The 15,970-nt window shown below is 34.1% G+C and overlaps 1 protein-coding gene and 2 pseudogenes across 2 annotated transcripts in view; all 3 read right to left on the reverse strand.

The window, feature by feature from the left end:
• Positions 1-15,970, reverse strand: part of PDE1A (phosphodiesterase 1A) — a 288,645-nt gene that overhangs the window by 107,841 nt on the left and 164,834 nt on the right. The window lies entirely within an intron of this gene.
• On the reverse strand, positions 7,357-7,475 carry LOC112470692 (annotated as a pseudogene).
• Positions 8,419-8,537, reverse strand: LOC112470619 (annotated as a pseudogene).

Genomic DNA, 15,970 nt, shown 5'->3' on the forward strand with positions numbered 1-15,970 from the left:
TAATTAAATTATTTTTGTAATTTATAAATAATTAACCCAATATATGAATATGTAGTCTATATGCATATCTTATATCATAATAAATCTCTTAGTTCTAAATTACTGTGACAGTCCCATTCATTTAATAAAGCATTTAAGATCTATCTGAAAATAAAACTTATTTAATCCTCACAAAATGCTAATAAAATATTTTTAATTTTAAAACAAGACACTGAGGCTAAAGTAACTAACCTGTGTACATCTATACTGTTGTAAAAGAGGCATATCTAAAACAAGTTTATATTTCTCAGAAATCCATGTTTTTCCCTCTATACCAAGCTGATATAAGACTAAGATTATATTTAGCAAATACCTTAAATATTGAGCAATGTCAATAAGCAATAGGGAAGAAATATTTTCTTCTCAAATCCTCAAACTGTCAATTTTTGATGTAATCATTTTTAAAGATTAGTAAAACCAACAGCAAAGTAAATGATACTGGATATCTGTTGAAGGTCCACATAAGGGCAGCCAGGTAAGGCCTATACTTAGTAGTAAATGGTCCTCTATAAGGCATGATTTCAATGATTCTGATGGAATTTTCAAATATCAAATCTTTCTGAGAATAATCCAACACATTGCTTTAAAATCTTTTGAGGAGTCTACCTTAACAATTTGAGAACACGGTTTTGGTATAAAGGGTACCTGAGTTTTACACACACATACACACACACACACACACACACGCACACACACTTTATAACTCAGTGGCAGCCTTCCTTAAATGCTATACAATACAAATTCTTAGATCTGAAAATATAACCAAACAATATGGTGCTCTGTTTGGGCTTTTGATTTTATTTCTGAAAGTGTTCTTTTTTAAAAATCTTTTCGGTGTTAACTCAGAACAAATCACGAGTAATCATTATTTTAACAAGGAAAGACACAGATCTGAACTTTGTCTAGAAGGAAACAAAAAACATTTCCATTCGGAAGAAAATAAATCATTCTTAGGAACTGGAATCGACCCCAAAACAAAAGACACAAAGGAGCATCACTATAACTTGGTGTTTTTAGACAAAAATATAAAGATTATCAAGTGAAAGTCAGACAAGAGAGAATGCTTTTGATTAAATTAGTGGTTAACTAGAACTCCATGGCAACACACCCACACATGGAAAAGCATTATGTCTCTTAAAAACTTATAAACTATCAATCCTCATTTTAACATCTTGGTCTAAGTATAGTGCAAAACCTCAATGACATCTGAGACCTAATATCACACAGGGTTACTGGGGCATTAGAAGTTCAAGGAGGTGGTTCTGTAATAGTAAAAATTACTGTGATCAAGTACATATCCTGTTTTTCTTCTGGGTACAACTGAATTAGGTCCCAGCTTTCAAGCAGCTAGTGATCTTGATAGCTCTACCCTGTCCTACGGCACCTGATTAGGCAGAAAAGTAAGGACATGGCTTATATAGAAGAACACGGGGACGTGCTGCAGCAAGAAGGGTTGAGACCCCACTAAAGCCCCACTGTCTATAATTTTGAATTCTGGTTTAAGGAGCACTACATGAGGGATTTTAGGAAATGGTCATGATGAAAGTAGTTTTTGGTAAGTTTATTTTTTCAATTTTTATCTATCATTTATCCATCACTTTCTCTCCATACTCCCTTAATTCACTTATTTTACTGCATTAGTCCTTATTTTAGTTAAAGCACTGCTAACCACTATACGAGATTAAACTCTAAACCCAGTAGCTTAATACAATCAAAGTTTATTTCTCACTTATAAAAAGGTGAAGTTGTGAGTGCCTAGTTAGTAAATGATTTAGGACCTAAGTTCCTTCCTTCAGATGTTGCCACTATTTTCAATACGTGGCTTCCATGCTCACTGGGCTCACTCACATCTAGCTAGTGGAGTAAAAAAGGGTATAGATTGTTCCATATAGAAGGCCTTATGATTGAGAAATGGAGGTGGTACTCATAATTTCTATTCATCTTACACTGAAGAGAAATCAGGCATATAGTCACATTTTACTTTAAGGAAGGCTGAAAAAGGCATTTCATCTATGTGCCAAGGAAACAAGTAATGGGTGTGATGAGCAGCTAGCCATATATTGCCCCAGTTCCTTACTGGCCTCCATGCTCCCAGCACTTGTCCTCCTACAATCCAATTCCTGGCAAGAGCCAGAAGAGTATTTTATTAAACATAAATTGGACCACCTTACTTCTACGTTTAAATTCTCCAATGTCTTCCAGTAGTACATTGATTAACACCCAAATGCCTTACCTTGACCCACAGAGTCCATCATGATCTTGGTCTTGCTTTACTCTTCTGAACTTGTGTCATGCCAATCTCTTCATCACGTATACGACCTACGCACATTGATTTTTTTTTCTGTTCCTTGACAGTCCAAACGAATTCCTTTCTAGAATCTTTGTACGCATTCTTCTCTCTTCCTAGAACACTATTCTATAATCTTCATATGGCTGATGATATCTTCCTCCTTCTAAGACTTCAGCTTAAATGACACCTCTTCAGAGAAGCCCTCCATGACAACCTGATCTATAATAGTCACCCAGTCACTTTCTAGCACATCAATCTATTTTAATGTTCTGCATAGAACGTATGACAATTTGATATGCTTCTATCAGGAATCTACTTACGTCTGTCTGTCTGTCTATCATCTATCTAATCTATCATCTGAACTTTTTACCTATCATTCCCACAGTGTAAGTAGATAGAGATCCTTGCATAATTTATTCACCACTGACCTCTACTATCTAGAATGCTAGAATTGTTTGAAACATTGTTAGTGTTCAGTAAATCTGACTCATTAATGAAGTGTTGAACTTTCTATGCACTGAGCTGGCCACACTTTCAACCCTCTAACCAACTCCACTGAGGTGAAAAAGACAAAGCAAGTTTGTTTCTTACATTAACTTTACAAAAGATACCTGTGTCTAAAAGCCAGATTTGCTAAGAAAGAAACTGGTCGAATTTTGCCGAAAGAACTGCTTAGCTGACCAATTTAATTGTATCCTCTTCTCTTTCCACTGAACCTAAAAATCTCGATGAAATGTCTGGGGGTAGAACACATAGGGTTTTTCTCCACTTATGACTTTTTTCTCCCAAACACATTTTATTTCTACATGAAGTGAAATCATTAAATTTTTAAGTCTGAAACAAAATATCTTCTTCAATTTAATGAATTAAATTATTCTTCCTGTTTACATCGGAAAATCTTAGTGCAAAGGCAGAACAAACTTATAATATGGTATTTAAAAGTTAAAAAACAGTGGTATAAAGAAAATCAAATTCTCGATACTTAAAATAAGACTTTTTCACTAGTTAATAATTTTAATAATAGAATTCAGTTTAATTAACTAAATGTAGACAAGCATTAATAAAATCATAGCAGTTAATAGCTGCTGAGAACTTTTGAGGTGTCAGTCAGTATAGGCATATTCTAAAAGAACTGTATGAGTTTAAGAAACTGAGGCCTAAAGAGATTATTTTCCTCAAATCAGAAAGCTACCAAGGGTAACCACTATACACATTGCTAAGAAGATTTGCAAATCACAGTGTCATGGCTACATCCTGGAATACTGAAAAACTGCAGCCAATTTGCTTTGTCTGTGAACAGTTATGCTATCTTAATTTTGAATATGAACCAACATTTTACTGAGGAATCCTTTTGTGTTTGCTCTATAACTATCATGCAGCCCATCCTACCTGGATAGGAAGCATAGTAGATTCTGACACATCTATCCAGAATTACCTTCCTAGCTAGCAAGTTAATACATGTCCTAGTAACTACCTATAGTGTTAGTTTCTGCATGTGTGAGACACACAGTGGGTACATGCACCTAGTTTTCAGGAAACTTGAACTGTAAAATAGATAGTACCAATGTTCTGTCAGTTTCAGACCTGTTATTTACAGTGAGTTGCTAAATTTTGCTTCTGACATTTCTGTGGACCGCTATGCACACTTCCTTTTCTGACGTTGTTGCTTTATCACTCCCCCAAAACCATTCTGCTTAAGTATAATAAAATATTAGAACTGAATGCTGTATTAGAAGTTAAAAAATCATCAAGTTTCAGAATTTCAGCTTTTGAAGGAGGTTATACAGTAATCTGGCTTAAGATCTTACTTTTGTCAATGAATCAAATCAGTTCAGAGAAGTTTGTCGTTAGGGGCAATGAAAACTAGAATTCCAGCTTCTACTCCTGAATTCATGATCTTACTGCCATACCACATTTTCTCATCTTACTGCTTCTAGTTATCCATACTTCTTAGAATTCCTGAGACTTAAGTTTCCCAAAGGTATTATTTCCCTAGGTAATTCCTAAGCACTACCATGCCTGCTCTTTTCTCTGATTTTGCTACTCTATTATTCTCCTACCCTAATTACAACACCAACATTTACCTGTCTTATTATCCTTCTTCTTGGTTCTCTCTTTCTGTTTGCTTAGATATTAGAAAAGTAGATAAATAAGTTCTAATGCATATATTAATGGAGGCTGAAATACTTCTTTCTCTTTCTTAGCAAAATTTTTGTTTATTTAGAAGCATACCTCTGAAGTTTCCAGTGAATGAGATTTCAGAAAATACAGCAGAACAAAAGGAAAGATATTTTTTAGAGCCCCTCAAATTACTTGGGGTACAGAGCCAGCTTCATATAGAAGGAAACAAAGGCAAAGAAGCAATGATAACATAACAGCCAGAACAAGCTGAATAAACATGTATCTAAATATTTAAACTAGAGATAGACATCACTCCCTGTGTTTTAATATTTACGACTTTTCTCTAATCGCAAACTATTCTTTGTTTAGTTTTCTTTTCTGGTTTCAAGAGAAAGCAGATTTCAAGAGGAGCCATTTTAACTTTTAACAATAAGGACATTTTCTACAGCTATTTTTTTCAAATGTAACAGTTTGTTCAGTTTCCTTACTAGATTTCCAGACCTGAGCTTTATTACTGCCTTTTGTCTATTAAAGGAAAATGTACTTAACTCTAAAATTCTCATCTTCACTTCTGATTCTGTTACTACTTTTAATCCACATTGATGCTAAAACTCAAGAAAAAAATCTAGAATATGTATGTACTAGTATGTAGTATCTTCGTGTGCATCTTGTGGGTAAGCTGCTTTTTTAAAAAAAAAACAATGCAAGTATCTAGCATATTTAACATTCAAAACAAAATAAAATTTTTCATAATCTCTTTGTGGAAAGATTAGTTTAATTTATAGCCACACAATTAAAAGCGTTCTACTGGATGTGTACTAACTTTCCCAAAGCTTAAGCTGTTGCCTAGAAACACTAGGGATAAAATGAGAGAAACAAGGGTAGCGTTAACATTAACTTGGGTTTAATCCTAAAACAGAGAACCTACGCCTAATGAGGGTCTATCCTATATAAATACAGAGTCTAGCCTTCCTGGCTTGCCTTAAAGGTCCTCACCATGTTCTCCTCTTTGAAATTCTATATTCCCATGGCTTCTATGTCACACAGTGACTTCTTTTGCTCCAGTCTGATCCTTTCCTATAGACTTTTACTATTTCCTTTCTCATCCTGTTGCTTAAATGTTAGTGTTGCCCATTATTCTATTCTATCTTTGCTTTTTTTTTCTTATTTTAGTTTACGTGCCTACAAATTCTACTGCCACCTGTATGCTGATGGCATAAATCTACATTTCCTGTCCCTCCTCAAGATTCCAATCTATATACAGTACTTCCTACTTGTGTTCTCTATTTAGATGTCTCCAGTAACTTCAACCTCCATAACCCCAGATTGGAGCTTTTTAGCCTTTCCCTAAGCCTGCTCTTTCCTCTCTGTGAGATTCTTCTTGACATACTGAAGCAGACTTAACCACCTCCTTCTGGTAACATTCTTGCATATACCGTGTAACTCTCTTTTTGTATTTACCACACTGTAGTATGATTAGGTGTTTATATGACCGTGCTTCCTCTCTGGATTGTAAACTCTGAGGCCTTGAATTGTGGCTATTTATCTTGTGGAGAGCAAAGATAAGTTTTCAGCGAACAATATACCAATTTTCTTTGGGCACACTGGAGAATAACAGAATTTATTTAATTTGGAATATAACCCAACAACAATTTACAGAATAAATTGAAATAGATTGATAATTGTATCTGGCAAAGAAGTAGGAAGCTGTAATAGTAAAAGCATGGAAGAAATGACAAAGTCCCAAATAAAGACAATGCTGAGGGTCTACAGAAAGGATACCATTGAATTTTGGAGAAAACTATTATTTGTCTAGTCATAGAACTTAAATTCTGACATCAGAAGATCTTTCTTAAATGTCTTTGAATCAGATTTTTGTATGCAATTTTAAGTACAAATATATTCATTGTGTTCTCCCTTCCCCCAAATATTCTTTTGAATCACTGCTGTGCAAGGCAGATGTTCAGGAAGCCTGACTGTGTTACTTATAGTTTCCAAAATGACAAGTTTCTTGATCTCTAAAACTAAGACTAATAGTATAGCAGAATCTATGAACATGTATCAGTAGTCTGGAAATAAATATCTGTATAATGAAGGTGGGAAGTATTATTCTCTTTTCTCTTTTTAAATTCTCAAATTATTGGATGTTTTTTATGTGTATAAGCAGCTTTACAAGTATTTATACAAACTTGTAAACTACCAGAAGCTCTTTCTCTAATAATCCTATCATCAAATATGACTGCAGGTATTTTGGAGGGCCTTTTCCTTGATTACTTGTACTGACCTGTATTTTACGCCTAACTTTTCAACAACTGAATATCTGAGAACCTAGTGTCTAAGAATCTGATTGTTTTCTATGACATTTATAAACAAAAAATTATTTTACTGCTTTTTACTTTTCCTAAGCCTTTATATTTTTATTAATTTTTAATTAAAATAAATTTTTAACATTTTTTTGCCCTAATTTCTGTTTAGGTTATCTATGCCATAAAATTTTATGATTTAAAAAAGATGTATTTCACAATAGTGAAAAAATTAATATTCATATGACATTCTTATCATAGTATATTCAGAGTATAGCCTCATCAACAATCAATAATATAATATATGGTATTTTATTTTTAATTTTTTTAAATGCAGAAAACCAAAGAAGTAGAAACCACACCTACTCTCGCTACATATTTTGGAAGAACATAAAAGAAAAACTCTCTGTCCCTTCGAATTAAATGCTTAATACTTCTCATTCCAAAAATTTTCCCGTGGTTATTTTTATTATTAAAGTAAGATCATATTATACACACTATTCTGCAATCCTTTTTAAATATGTAAATATGTTTCATTACAGGTTTTCAATTCAGTACATTGTACATATAAACTCCTATAACTTTTTTTTTTTTTTTTTTTAATGCCTACAGCACCTGGTCTTCCTAAGTGGTCTCTCATCCAAGTACTAAGCAGGCCCGATCCTGCTTCACTTCCGAGATCAGACGGGATCGGGCTTGTTCAGGGTAGCCTAGTCGTAGACAACATTTTCTTAAATAATGTATAATTTACCTACAGCGAAATACATAGATCTTAAGTGTGTGGTTCAATGAATTTCAACAGATGTTTGCACTAGTGTAAATGGATAAGATTTAGAACATTTCCATCTCTTCAGAAAGATCTCTTGCATCCCTTCTCATTAATCACTGCACTATCTGCCCCTCCCTCAGGCAACCACTGTTCTGATTGCTTTCACCATAGATTAGAAGTATAATGATACAGTATCATACCTCATTTCAAAAATATTTAACTGTTCTCATGTCAATAGATTTGTAGATTGTTTCAAGTTTTTTGTTTAAAATTACTCTCATAAGTATGCGTGCTTAATCTTTAGATCTTTAATGCCTCTGACACATTTTTAATATGTTGTGAAATATAGCATAAATTAATTTTATTGCAAAAATGATCACCGGTATTCCTATGCCACTTATATAATAATCCAGACTTTCCCCACCGGTTTGAAAGCCCACTTTTAGCAATCATTTAATTCTCAAATATACTTGGATGTGTTTCTAATCCCTTTTTTTTCTGATCTAGTGTTCTATTCTTGTGATACACCATTGTCTCTTAATTATAGTGGCATTATATTATATTTTATTTTCTGACAGAGCAACTATCTCCTCATTCTACTTGTTTCTCAAAAAAACTTTTGGCTATATGCCATTTATGTATAAATGTATAGTACAGTGTCTGACACATCAAACATCCAATAAATGTTATCTATTATCATCTTATCTAAGGAATCTTCAACTTCACTCTAAAAAAGTAATATGTTGGAGAACATGTTGAAGAAGAAACAATTTTCTAATGTAGAACCTAAAGTTAGAAATAATTTTTTTTTTTTTTTTTAGGTGAGGCAACCCTTGGTTGACCTCACAGATTGCAAAGACCTTGTCAGTTTACAATACCTTAATTTTTATTTTTTACTTCTATAGCACCTGGTCTTCCTAGGTGGTCTCCCATCCAAGTACTAACCAGGCTCGACCCTGCTTTGCTTCCGAGGTCAGATGGTATCAGATTTGTTCAGGGTGGCATGGCCATAGACAGCAATGATTTGTAAATCCTCAATCTTCTTACCTTAATTTATATTTCTAGGTTTGCCCCCTAATATTATTCTTCCAGGATTTTCAGTTTTTGCTTGTAAAATGGCAAAGCAGTAAATATACCTTCTTCTCTGTAAGATGAATATGAGTGAAACCTCAGAAACAGAATGACAAAATGTATGCATTCTTTAGAGTCCCAGGCAGCAAAAGAATGGGTGTCTGGCTATTTGAATCCTTGGTTGTATGTTTCCTATTATTATTATTTTTTTTAAGGAATCCTTTAGAATATAAAGTAAATTTGTGCTCTTAGCAAAATATCTTAGTGTCTCACCATTTAACTTTCATTTAGAAAATTACATAGGCTGCCATTGAGGTTTTTAAAAAAATTTTATCTATTTATTTTTATATTTTATTAAATTTATTGAGATGACATGGGTTAATAAGATTAATTAGGTTTCAATTGTACAGTTCTATAATATATCAACTGTATATTGTATTGTGTGTTCACTACCCAAAGTCACTCCTTCCATCACCATATATTTGACCTCTTTTGTCCTCTTCTACCTTCTCCATTCCCCTTTCCCTCTGGTAATCACCATACTGTTGTCTGTACCTATGAGTTTTGTTTGTCTTGTTTGTTTATTTCTCACTTTCTGTTTTATATCCCACATGTAAGTGAAATCATGGTGTTTGACTTTTTCCATCTGACTTATTTCACTTAGCATGATATTCTCAAGATCCAGCTATGTCGTCACAATGACAGTATTTCATCTTTTCTTATGGCTAAGTAGTAGCCACTGTATATATGTACCAAATTTTCTTCATCCATTCATCTGTCAAAAAACACATCAGTTGTTCCCATGCCTTGACCACTGTGAATAATGTTACAATGAACATAGGAGTAGATATATCCTCATGAATAAGTGTTTTCAAAATTTTGGGGTATATACCCAAAAGGGGGATTGCCGGGTCATATGGTAGCTCTATTATTAATTTTTTGAGAAGCCTTCATTCTGTTTTTCATAGTGGCTGTATCAATTTGCATTCTCACCAGCAGTGTATGAGGGTTCCTTTTCCTCCACAATCTCATCAACACTTGTTATTTTCTCGTCTTGTTGATAATAGGCATTCTAACAGGTATGAGGTGGTATCTCATTGTGGTTTTGATTTGCATTTCCATAATAGCTAGTAATGTTGAATATCTTTTCATATATTTGTTGTCCATTTGTATATCTTCTTAGAAGTGTCTGTTCAAGTCCTCTGTCCATTTTTTTAATGAGATTGTTTTGTTGTTGTTGTTGTTGTTGTTCAGTTGTATGAGTTCTTTATATATTTTGAACATCAGCCTCTTATTGAAGGTATTGTTTGCAAATATCTTCCCCAATTCAGTTGGTTGCCTTTTTGTTTTGTCGATGGTTTCTTTTGCTATGTAGAAGCTTTTTAGCTTGATATAGTATCATTCGTTTATTTTTGCTTTTACTTCCCTTGCCTTTGAGGTCAAATTCAAAAAATACTCTCTAAGACCAAGGTCTGTAAGTTTAGTACGTATGTTTTCTTCCATGCATTTTATTGTTTCAGGTCCTATATTTAGGATTTTGACTTATTTTGAGTTAATTTTTGTGTATAGTGACAAATAGCAAGTATAAAACTAGCCACTCAGTTATTTCTGAGCTTATGAGCCAGTCAGCACCATTTATTTGCTATATTAATCATGTACTTTGTAAGAATCTGCTTTGTAGATATCACTGCATTAGGTGGTCAAGGGATTATGAAGAAGTATAAAATCTTCCCATGTACTTAAGAATTTATTATTTATTTAGAGGGATCACACAGTTTTTGAATAGACAACGATATCTCTATCATCTATTTATCTATCTATCTGTCTATCTATCTATCTATCTATCTATCCATCCATCTATCTATCTATCATTCATTTAATTCTCTATCTCGTTTCTCCATATAAATAGCTAGTTAAAGAACTAATAAGTAATAACTCAAAAAAGTATGTACTTCAAATTATGAAATCTTAATATATGCTTATTTGATCCTTAATCCATTACATGTAGCAACTTTAATCCTCAACCTGGCCATTTGCCCAAACTCATTTACCTCAGTCATGCTAGGAGGACGAATGGTTGTGACTGGAAAAGGTGGAGAGAATATTCCAGACTGAGTGCACAACTTAGGCACTTTCTAAGTTTTCTTAAAATGTCAATTTTTTCCCAATGTATACTATTTTCCCTAAATTTCTCATACTGCCATTAAAAATATGAATTCTAAATAGGTGACAATAAAGAAATGGGATAAATATAAAAAGATGAGCCATATAAGATGAATATATTGGGCAATCAAGTTTATTGATGTCAACAATTAAAGACATTTAAACAACTACCCTTATTTACTAAGCTTCCATGATCCCCAAGGCTTCTGGTTATAATTTAGTTTCCCGTGAATATAGAGTTCACTGAGACATAGTGCACTGAAGGGTAACACAAGGCTCCAGACCTCTTGACAACTATATTTCTTATTAGAAGATAATAAACTAGTTAGCTGTTATTTTAAAGTTATATCCTGATTCGACAGTCATAGCCTACTGTCTTTAAGAATTACTCATTAAATGTTAAAGACTGAGTCTTCTGCAAGGAAAATTGCATTAAATCCTTCCTCAGAGATTCAGAGATTTGAAAGAATGAAATTTTCAAACAACAAATAAAAGCTAAAGCTCTTGTATCATTAATAAATGTTTTCAATAAAACTTCTGGGGTTTATTTTGACTAAACAAATATAAAATAAATGAGAAGAAAACAGTAGCATTTATATTTTTAAATATATCTTCAAAGAATAGTGATTCAACAATGACATTATTACTTTGTATAGTTTAGTTACTTCAATATTAAAAGCTTGTATTTCCTCTTCTTGCCTGGTACTAAAACTGTTCATCTGCTAACATTTTTAAAGAAACGACAAACAAAAAAAAGCTTTTTAGTGAACTAATTATCACACACAACTCCCAAGTAAGTTGTGAGGATATGAATAATACAACATAAACCTGTGACAGATTAATGTAAATTAGAGAGCAATTCATCTAGGTACATAGAGAATTTTTCAAAATAAATTTAATTAACAAAGTATTTTTTTTTCATTTAATTCTGATTTTTATGTTAGAATAGAACAGTAATATTTCCATATCCTGGTTGTGTTTTTAATAATAATTGGATTAATAATTCATATGAATAGAATTTTATATTTCATAAGGTAGTTTTACATACACAAGGTGCTTTAATAAACATAATCTCTTTTAAGAATGAGAATATCCTTGTGAAGTATGTGTGATGGGTAAATATTGACAATGTTGCTTACACATTTTAAGGTTAAGTCCTAAGTCTCTTCTACAGGATATCCTTTAGGTAACTGTATTTAATACCACATGACCTTGTGCCTTTGGCATCAACTAATTGGGTAAAAGCTAAGCTCTGATTCAAGAACAGGCAATTTCTAAAATATCTTGCACTATATGGTGTAGCCTGGTACAAAAATTTAAGCTGAAATGAACAGACTCTGTCATTTATAAATGAGAATTGGAAAATAGTAAGTATCAAGGAGTTAATAATGGTAGGTAAAGGTGAAAGGACATTTAAAGAGAAAAGCCACGAGGGGCAATCAAGATCATAAGAAATTATGGCAAATCAAAGTTTTGAGGGAGCAGAGGAAACAGAAATGCCATGAAAGAGAGACTTTTGTTGGGGGGGATAGGTGGGGCGGAGGAGAGAGAGAGAGAGAGCGAGCTAGCACAAGCGAGCAAGGGTGAACATAGGTGGTCCTTAGAGCTGCCTAGTTTTCTTCAGATAACTTGGGTAAGTCTCTGTTTATTGCAACTAAAAGAGATCAATCAAAATAATAGGTAAATGTATCTCTACTTTACAAATTGAGTAACAAAAGTTCAAGAGACTTTTTTTAGTTGCTAGTGGAACCCAAACCTTTTAAAGCCAAATAGAGTGTTTTCTTCTCTATTGTCTCCTTAAATCTGGAGGATTGTCAGAATTACCTGGAGAGTTTTTTTCAAAATTTAGATTTCTAGGCTTTGCCTGGGACCTACTGAATCATAATCTCCAGGGATATGCCTATGGCTCAGTTTCAGAATTTTCAGTAAGTTCTACAGTATTATATTGATGTTATCCAGATTGAAGACCAAAATGTCTACTTTTAAGGGAACTTAAAACTTTTCAAATTTGTCTGTTTTTAAAATTAGCTACCACCCCATTTCCGAATGACATATGTATAGAAAGAGAGAAGAAAATATGTGATTTAACATTATTGAACAAGTACTATAAGAATACAGAAACCTAGATGCTGCTAACTAATGATTCCTTATAAGGAAAAGAAATTGGAATTTTGTGGTGACATTTATACTATGCATTAGCAAGAAATATACCATAGTCTAGTTTTATAGACTTGTCTTACTAGTTAATTAACTTAAATTTGTGAATCACACAAGAAAAACACTCTGAGGTCACAACTGATTGGATATTTTAAGCAAAGTAATGCTTTTAAGGTTTCAACTTCAATATCAGTCAGTATACAGAAACTAAAAATATATCCAGGGGGAGCTGAAATAAAAGTGTATATGACGCATTAGAGACCATGAAATTAGGTTAAAAACCACTAACTAAAAGTAAACTGCCTACACTTGAGCTTTGGATTGCTTTGGAACGCACATACAGGCTCTCCGGACCGTGTCCCAATTCCACCATGCAGATTTTCATTGTCTTTCCCTTAGGGTTGATACCTTCCCCCACTGTCATATATATCGGAAGATGGAAGTGACGTCCAGGCACATATATGCGTGCTTAGGAATGAATGTGCAGCGAAGAAAGACATCATGTAGATGTATCAATGTGTATGTGGCTGCTCCTTGGGGAACCTTCTTATATCTTTCTGTCCTTTCCCTGAGGGCAAACGGTGACTGGTCCAGGACCTCTTGCTCAAGAGAAATGAGGCCAAGTAATAAAGAGGACACTTATCTTCAAGTAAGGAACACCTGGCAAAACTGCCTTTGGAGTCTCTAAAATCTAACCTAGAAGCGGGTGGGCATATTAAGATTTATATTCTGCCACAGCCTTGGTTAACTGTCAACTTACTTTTGGCTGTCCCTGAAGTTACAAAAACTATTACCTATTGCATAAAGCTTCCACTATCTTTTAAATTTTTTTTTTTATTTCTTTCTTTAGTGGGAAAAAAAAAATCCTACCTACCCTCTTTTCCTCCCCCAATTGCATAAGAGCATTGTCTTTGATTAGTAAACTCCATTTCCTAAGCTCAAAAGAGAAAAGACAAAAGCTATTTTTCTTTTATCCTTGGGCTGGCAATGAGGAGGTTTGCTCATTAAACTGGATTGGAAATCATTTATATACATGCCACTCTCAAGTATAAACTAGACAACATGATTAGAGGACAAATGTGAAAGAAACAGCTTAGAGCAGAGTCACTAGAACAGGAGTCAGAAAGCCCATGCTCTTGTTTCCGTTCTACCATGTATAGACTCTGGGACGTTAGGTCAGTCACTTATAGCAGATGTTCTTAGTGCCTTGTCCATATCTACTCAGGCTTTACCACTTTAGTCCATGCCTCCCCTCCTAATATTCAGCATTTACATCTCCTTCTCTGAGACTTTTTCTGGATGCTAGTGCCCACTCTGTGTTACGCCTGGCTTTGGAATCAACCTCTACCAGTAAGTGGCAACAAGAGTGGTCACTATGATAATACTTTATTTTCCTCATGTACTGCATGGCATCCCTCTCAGGCATGTGTTCCATACTATTTCCCAGAATTCCTCAGTAAGATCCAGTTTCCCACACTGATAACCTGCTTGATAACAGATTCATCCATCTGTCACTCCCTCACTTCTTACCAATGTTTTCAGAGATCAGCTGATCTGCCTTTGGGAATGTATAAACAAAGACAATATTTTGCAATAGTAAAAGAAGATACAAAACCTACTTGAATTGGATAACTTGCCAGCCAGATGGAAAGAAGAATCCCATTGCTGGCTGTAACTGCAGTGGGGATAATCCTTGCTGTGCCCCAGCACCACACTTACTAGCTCACTTATAAAGAATTGGGATAAAATATAGATGGAAGGAGGTACTAATGCATAGCATTTGAGAGCTATGAGGGCAATGCCAATTATAGGAACTATGGAGTTGAACGGTTATTGTTAAGTGCCATTACACTGCTTACAGAAAAAAAAAAAATCACAGTGTCAGTTACGCCCATTCTTAACTCGGAAGGGTATGAGAGTCAGAAAGTCCTCGTGGCAGCATTTAAATAGACATTTATCTCCTATAACTACAGGAATAAGTTGGAAATCAGTCCCAAGATCTTATTGTGAGAAAGACTAAAATGTAGAACTGGAAAGTCCCTTATGCTAAAGTAAGTCTCTGTTAAGAAAAAAAATGTGACCATGAGATGTTGGATGGGGAACTTATGGGTGGGTGCACTTGGTAACACAGAACTCCCAAATTCTCTTGAACCCTAACAGAGGTGTCTCAAACTCCTCGTTAAAAAATAGTAGTCTTTCCTTCCCTGTAAACTACTCAAAAGCCTCATCTGAAGTGGATGGCTCACAAGCTGATCTTCCTTCACTTTACTTCACTACTTCCAGACCAAAAACTAAGCTCAAGTCTCTGCAGTCCCTCTATAAGAGGAAAGGAGTTATTCACCAAAAGAGCATAGAAGCTTGATATTATGTTCCAGCAAAAACTGGGAGAATGTGTCTGAGAATTTGTCTTGAGGATACTAGAACATAAGGAATGAAATACAAGGAGTGGAATACAAGGTTGAAGATAAGATCAGATGATCAGAAGGCTGATATTTGATGCTATAATAAACATTTTAAATCTTTCAGCCAGTTTCCAGAGTAGAACCAATTCTAGACCTAAAACCATCACAACAGCAAAACAAATACATTGAATAGCAATTCCCTATATTATATTATCATATCATATATAATATTTCCCCCAAAATTCCAGGGTCTCTGTACCTTGGGGAAAAATACATATTTTGAAGTGTGTTGGATACCAAGGACCTTAAATACCATCAAGGACTGACCTTTTTAAGGTATATAGATGCCAGGTTATGGAGTCCTGGTCCAAGTTTATCTCATGGTGGACCCATTGTGTCCATGGATTCATTCTATGATTATTTCCCTAGCCCCTGAATGAAGGATCTGGATATACTTAGCCACTGGCAGACACTTTGAATTGATATCCAAATCTTTACAGTTACGGTATTCCAGCATATTCTACCATTCTACGTAATGATATTATACCATCATGGTATCATATCCTCTGTCCAGGAATATAATTAAAATTCAATACAGCATTTTGGGTGGAATGGCTAAGATTAATGTTACCATTAAAGACTTAAAGGTACAGAG

This window comes from Pteropus alecto, unplaced genomic scaffold (assembly GCF_000325575.1).
Source record: "Pteropus alecto unplaced genomic scaffold, ASM32557v1 scaffold3, whole genome shotgun sequence".
NCBI classification, from domain to species: Eukaryota; Metazoa; Chordata; class Mammalia; order Chiroptera; family Pteropodidae; genus Pteropus; species Pteropus alecto.